The sequence below is a fragment of the Saccopteryx leptura genome, chromosome 4, assembly GCF_036850995.1.
Source record: "Saccopteryx leptura isolate mSacLep1 chromosome 4, mSacLep1_pri_phased_curated, whole genome shotgun sequence".
Classification (NCBI taxonomy): domain Eukaryota; kingdom Metazoa; phylum Chordata; class Mammalia; order Chiroptera; family Emballonuridae; genus Saccopteryx; species Saccopteryx leptura.
The window spans coordinates 67,078,739-67,085,436 of NC_089506.1; positions in this window are offsets into that span (position 1 = coordinate 67,078,739).

Sequence of the window (6,698 nt, forward strand, 5' to 3'; positions counted from 1 at the left end):
CCCATCTGTGCCATTTTTTTCCCTCCAGTGACTTGGTATCAGTTACACCCCGATCTCCTGTGGCTGTAAAACTATCTTTTATGCCTAATCAACTAGGTAGTACGTTGTCCAGAGCATGCCATTTACTCCCTGGGGTGACTGGAAAACTGCTGTTTCCTGACTTAATCAGGCTTAACCAGATGTCTGTTTCCCTTCTCTTTCATTAGTAACTAACTAACTGCCTACTTTAATAATACCAGCTAGTCTTGAGTAAAAATAGCAGGGGATATGGTTGGAAGTGCTGGCAAAACTTATTCTCATTGGAAAAGAACACAGAAGGAAAAACAGAAAATCAAGTAGGAGATGGAAACAAGGTTTCATCGGAGGAAGTTGAATCCTCTGGTGCTCATTCTAACAATAAATATCATCTCTGCTAACCACAGCAACAATAAAATTTAAACACATGCACCCTCCAAAATTTATAAATAAAAACTCTAACACTATAATCCAATAAGAATACTCATGAAGAAAACTCGTGTTTTCCTAGGAGTCTATTTGTTGACCTCAATATCTAATATCATCTGAAACATTGTTTTCTAAAATAAAAAATAATTATAGAGTAAAATATGGGGCTTATAATAAGGCAAAACAAGACATAAATGGAACCCAAAGGGAGAAAATAATAATCTTAACCAGAAGAAAAAATGACTCATATATAAGAATTTTTTTAAAAAAGGAATTTAAAATAATTGAATAATATATTAAAGGGTCTAATAAATAGAAATATGACATATAGCAGATGGATATCAGTGGAAATTGAATCTGTTTTTTCCTGTACTGGTTTTTTTAATTAAATGTATTGGTGTGAATTTTATTAATACAATTATATAGGTTTCAAGTGTACAATTCTATGATACATTGTATGTTGCATTGTGTGTCTACCACACAAAGTCAAAGTTTCCATCACCATGTATTTGACTCTCCTCATCTTTTACTACCCTTCAGCCCCACCTTCTGTCTGGTAACCACCATATTGTTGTCTGTGTCTATAAGTTTTTGTTTGTCTATTTGTTTTTGTTTGTTCATTTGTTACTTTCAGTTTTTTATCTCATATACTGTAGAAGTAAAATTATGAGTTTTTGCCTGACTTACTTCACTTAATATGATATCCTCAAGATCCATTTTGTCACAAATGACAGTATTTCATCTTTTCTTATGACTGAGTAGTAGCAATCTATTGTATATGTGTTCAACATTTTCTTTATTCAGTCATCTATTGAAGGAGACTTGGGTTGTCTCTATGTCTTGGTCACCATGAATAATGCTGCAATGAACATAAAGGTGTATATATCATTGTGAATAAATGCTTTCAAATTTTTTGGGTAGATACCCAAATAAGGGGTTGTTTGGTCCTATAGAAACTAAAGTTTTTAAGGAGCCTCCATGCTGTTTTCCATAGGGGTTATACCAGTTTACATTTTTATCAGCAGTGAAAACAGGTACCTTTTCTTCACAACTTTTTAACTTATTATAACTAGTCCTTTTGATAATAGCTATTTTAACAGGTGTAAAGTAGCTTTGATTTGCATTTGTCTAGTAGTTAGTGAACTTAAGAATCTTTTCATTTATCTGTTGGGCATTTGTATCTCTTCTTAGGGAAAGTGTTCAGGTCTTCTGTTCATTTTTTTAAATAGGATTTTTTTTTTTTGGTTTTGCACTGCATGAGTTGATATATTTATATATATATATATATATTAATCCCATGTTGAAGTTGATATTTGAAAATACTCTATCCCATTCAGTTGGTTACCTTTGTGTTTTATTGGCATAATCTTTTGCTATGCAGAAGATTTTTTGTTTGATATAGTACCATTCATTTATTTTTTTTCCTTTATTTCCTTTGTCTTTGGGTTCAAATTCATAAAATATTAACTAAGACCAAAGTCTCTAAGTTTAGTACTTATGTTTTCTCTTGTGAATTTTTTTTGTTTCATATTTTTATTTAGGTCTTTGATCCATATTGAGTTCATTTTTGTATATGTGGAAAAACATCAGTCTAAGTTTTTGGTTTGTATTGCCAGTTTTCCCATCACAATTCATTGAAGAGGTTTGTTTTCTTCATTGCATATTCTTTACTCTTTTGTCAAAAATTATTTGCTGTGTACATGTATGTGTGTATGTTTCTGGGTTGCAAATTCAGCTTCACTGGTTTATATGCCTGTTTTCAATAGAATATTTTTTTATTATTATTGATTTTAATTTATTGTGTCACACTAAATGCATCCCCTTTTCTCTGTTTTCTCCTTAACATCTCCCGTGTCCCCTACCCCACAGTCTCCTCCCCCCTTCCCTTCAGGTTTATCCCATTCTATCATCCCCTTTCCCTTTGTCCTCTTTTCCTCTGGTCCTTTGATCTCTCCTCTGTCTCAATTCCGTTCCTCAGTTCACATTGTTCATTGAATTCCTCAAAGGAGTGAGGTCATATGATATTTTTTTTCTCTGCCTGGCTTATTTCACCTAACATAATAGTTTCCAGATTCATCCATGTTGTCGCAAAAGGTAAGATTTCCTTTTTTTATGGCCCAATAGTATTTTATTGCATATATGTACCATAGCTTTTTAATCCACTTGTCCACTGACAGACACTTGGGCTGTTTCCAGATCTTCACTATTGTGAACAATGCTGCCATAAACATGGGGGTGCATTTCTTCTTTTGATTCAGTGACATGGTGTACTTGGGATATATTCCTAACAGTGGGATGGCTGGTTCAAAAGGCATTCCATTTTTAATTTTTTGAGGAATCTCCATACTGTTTTCCACAGTGGCTGCATCAGTCTGCGTTCCCACCAGCAGTGCAAGAGGGTTCCCTTTTCTCCACATCCTCACCAGCGCTTCTTATGTGTTGTTCTTTTAATGAGCGCCATTCTGACTGGTATGAGGTGGCATCTCATTGTGGTTTTAATTTGCATTTTAACCAAAGAGATTAAAGACTTAAACTCAGAAAATTATAAAACATTGATAAAAGAAGTCAAGGAAGATACAAACAAGTGGAAGCATATACTATGTTCATGGATAGGAAGAATAGACATCATTAAAATGTCTATATTACCCCAAGCAATTTATAAATTCAATGCAATACTAATTAAAATACCAATGACATACTTCAAAGATATAGAACACATATTTCAAAAATTCATATGGAACCAAAAAGAACACAAATAGCCTCAGCAATCTTAAAAAGAAAAAGAATAAGATGGGTGGTATCACACTTTCCTATATTAAATTATACTACAAGGCCATTGTACTCAATAGAATCTTTAATAAAGAATAAAATAGATTGTTACGAATCAAATACATAGTAATGTAAATGAAAAATGTGTTTTATAGACCTATTAATAGACCAGACATAACCAAGAAAAAATTAGTGATGTGATCATATATTAAAACATTAATCTTTTAAAATAAAAAAATATAAAAGAGCAATATATATATATATTAATAACAGAACAGTATAGAGGGATTCCAAAATGACAGCAGAGTAGGTGAATATTCCAACTGCCACTTCCCAAGACCCAGTCAGATTACAATTAAATTTATAAGCAATCTTCTTAAAAAACCATGCAAAAAATGAAACTAAACTACCAGCTTACATTATTCACAATAACAAATTCAAAATGGATAAAAGACTTAAATATAAGTCACAAACCATAAAATTCTTAGAAGAAAACATAAGCAGTAAACTCTCTGATATCTCTCATAAAAATGTTTTGCTAATATATCTCCACAGGTAAGTCAAATAAGGACAGAATAAACAAATGGGGTTATATCAAAATAAAAAGCTTTCACATAGCAAAAGACACCATTAACAAGATAAAATGACAACCCACTCAATGGGAGGGCCTATTTGCCGATAAGTCTGATAAGGGGTTAATAACCAAAACTTATAAAGAACTTGTAAAACTCAACACCAGGAAGGTAAACAGTCCAATTAAAAAATGGGCAAAGGAATCGAATAGCCAATTCTTCAAAGAGACAGATGAGCAATAGGCATATAAAAAATGTTTTAATGTCACTAATCTTCTGAGAAATGCAAACTAAAACCACAATGGATATAACCTCACACCTGTTAGAATGGCTTCCATTAACAAATTGATCTACAAACAATTGCTGACAAGAATATGGAAAAAAGGGAACCCTCCTGCAGTGCTGGTGGGAATGCAGACTTGTGCAGTCACTGTGAAGAACAGTATGGCATTTTCTCAAAAAATTAAAAATGGAATTGTTTTTTGATCCAACTTTCCCACTTTTAGGAATATATCCAAAGAATCTCAAGACACTAATTCAAAAGAAGATATGCACCCCCAAGTTTATTGCATTGTTTACAATAGCCATAATGTGGAAACAGCCCAAGTGTCTGACAGTGGATAAGTGGATATAAAAACTGTGGTATGTGTACACAGTGGAATACTACATGGCCATGAAAAATAAAGAAATTTTACCTCTTGTGATGGCATGGATGGACCTGGAGATTATTATGCTAAGTGAAATAAGCCAGGCAAACAAAGACAAATATCATATGATCTGAATTATATGTGGAATCTAATGAACATGATAAATTGAAGAATAGAATAGAGGCAGAGGCAAGGTCACAGGGAGCAGACGGACAGCTATCAAAGGGAAGAGGGATGAGGGAATAAGATCAGAGAAGGTGAAAGGACTAGTGAAATTATATATATATATAGGTACAGATATCAGGACAGCAATCTCAGAAGGAAGGCAGGGGGTAGAGATAAGGGAAGGGGGCAAAGGAGGTGTCATGGGTGGCATGTTGTAGGGCATTCAGGGTGTTATATTGAGTAGGACACTTGAATTCAGGTTAACACAATAAATTAAAATTTTAATTAAAAATAAACAGAATGCTGTATCCAAAAGCTGTGGAAAAATATTAAACATTACAGCCTTCATGTAAATGGAACCTGCAAAAGAGAAAATAGAGAGAATGGTACAGAAGACTAATATGAAGAAATAATGGTTGATAGCTTTCGATATTCATGGCAGAGACGAAGCCACAAAATTGAGAAAGCTCAGAATATACAAAGTATGATAAAATCCCTCCCTAGAATATCAAATTTATTTTATATAACTGTAATAAAATATATGAAAAATATACATGTAAAAATAGCACAAAATGTATAAAGAAATAAAAAGAGATTGAGATTAATGCGTACATATAGTTCTCCCATAAAATCTTTTAGAAGTTTTGTATTTTTAGAGATTGCAGGTTGACTTCTGAGCTTTTTTAAAAAGAATAACATGTTTTTCTCTATTTCTTTTATTGTTCTAAAACTCACTTTTGCTTTGTAGTTTGTGCTGACGTACAGGAGCTTGGGAATATTTTTGAGAAACAGAGGAACTGATTTACCCAAGGTTGAAAAAACATGAGTTCCCTATGTCTGTGTGTCAGGTCTCCACTCTAAATAAAATGCGCCTTTCCTGAACACCATTCTAAAGAAGCTCTAAGACTTCTGGACTCTCTGCCATGTGCATGTAAACTAAAATGGCAACGACTGCAGTGAAGACCACCCATGACTGTTGGGTCTCAAGCTGTGGCTGACTTCTGGAATCGATGGCACCATTAAGACCTTCTCATCATGTATCATATAAGTCCTGCTCAAGACTCCAAAAATTTTAAAACTTTCTTTTCAAGCATGTCATGTACATCTTCAAAATTGTACTTATTTTTTTCAATTTCCACAATTTAACTTGCTTCCCTCACTAAATTACAGTGATTTACACTTAAGGAGTGAACATAAGTGAACTGAATGTGTTTAAAGAAAATCACCTCAACCAGGAACACATTCAATCAGCCTCAATTCACTGGCCACAGGAGTTATGGGTGGTTCAAGCACCCCATACTTACTCCTTTTGGGTCAGGTGAAGTCCGTGCAATTACAAATGGTACTGCTATACTTGGATTATTACCTTAGGCCCAGTAAAAAAATCCACACAGTAAATTAAGAAGAAAACACCTTTTTAAAAGTAGGTCTTAATCATTTATGGACTTTTATCTTGGACCCTAAAAGGCATAAATAATGTCAAAACTAGATTCCTCCTGCTGCTTTTAGATCTATTGAGGGTACAGTTAATTAAATGCTGACTAACAAATCAAATGGTTCTTTTAAAATCTCAAACCATGCCCAGCCAGCGGTTCAGCCGGCATGAGGATGTCCTGGGTTTGATCTTTCATCAGGACACACAGGAGACGTGACCATTTGCTTCTCTCCAGCTCCCTCTCCCCCTTCTCTCCCTCTTCCCCTCCAGCAGCCAGTGGCTCCATTGGTTGGAGCCTCAGCCCAGTGCTGAGGATAGCTAGTTGGTCCCAGCATCATTCTCAAGTGCTAAAGATAACATTTGCCCCAGGTTGCCAAATGAATCCTAGTCTGGGTGCATGCATGAGTCTGTGTCACTATCTCCCTCCCTCTCACCTAAAAAAAAAAAAAAAAAAATCTCAGATCATGTCGGCCAATTAATTGAAATAGTTGAGAAACAGATAAAAAGAAATTCATTGGAAATCATTACAGTACAAACTAAGAATTGCATACTATAAAAGACATTCTTGGAGGTCTCCATTTCTGTGTATTTTCTAAGCAAATGTTTTCATAATATTTTGTTACATACTATTTTTTTTCAAAAATGTTCATACAGCAAACAGCCTTG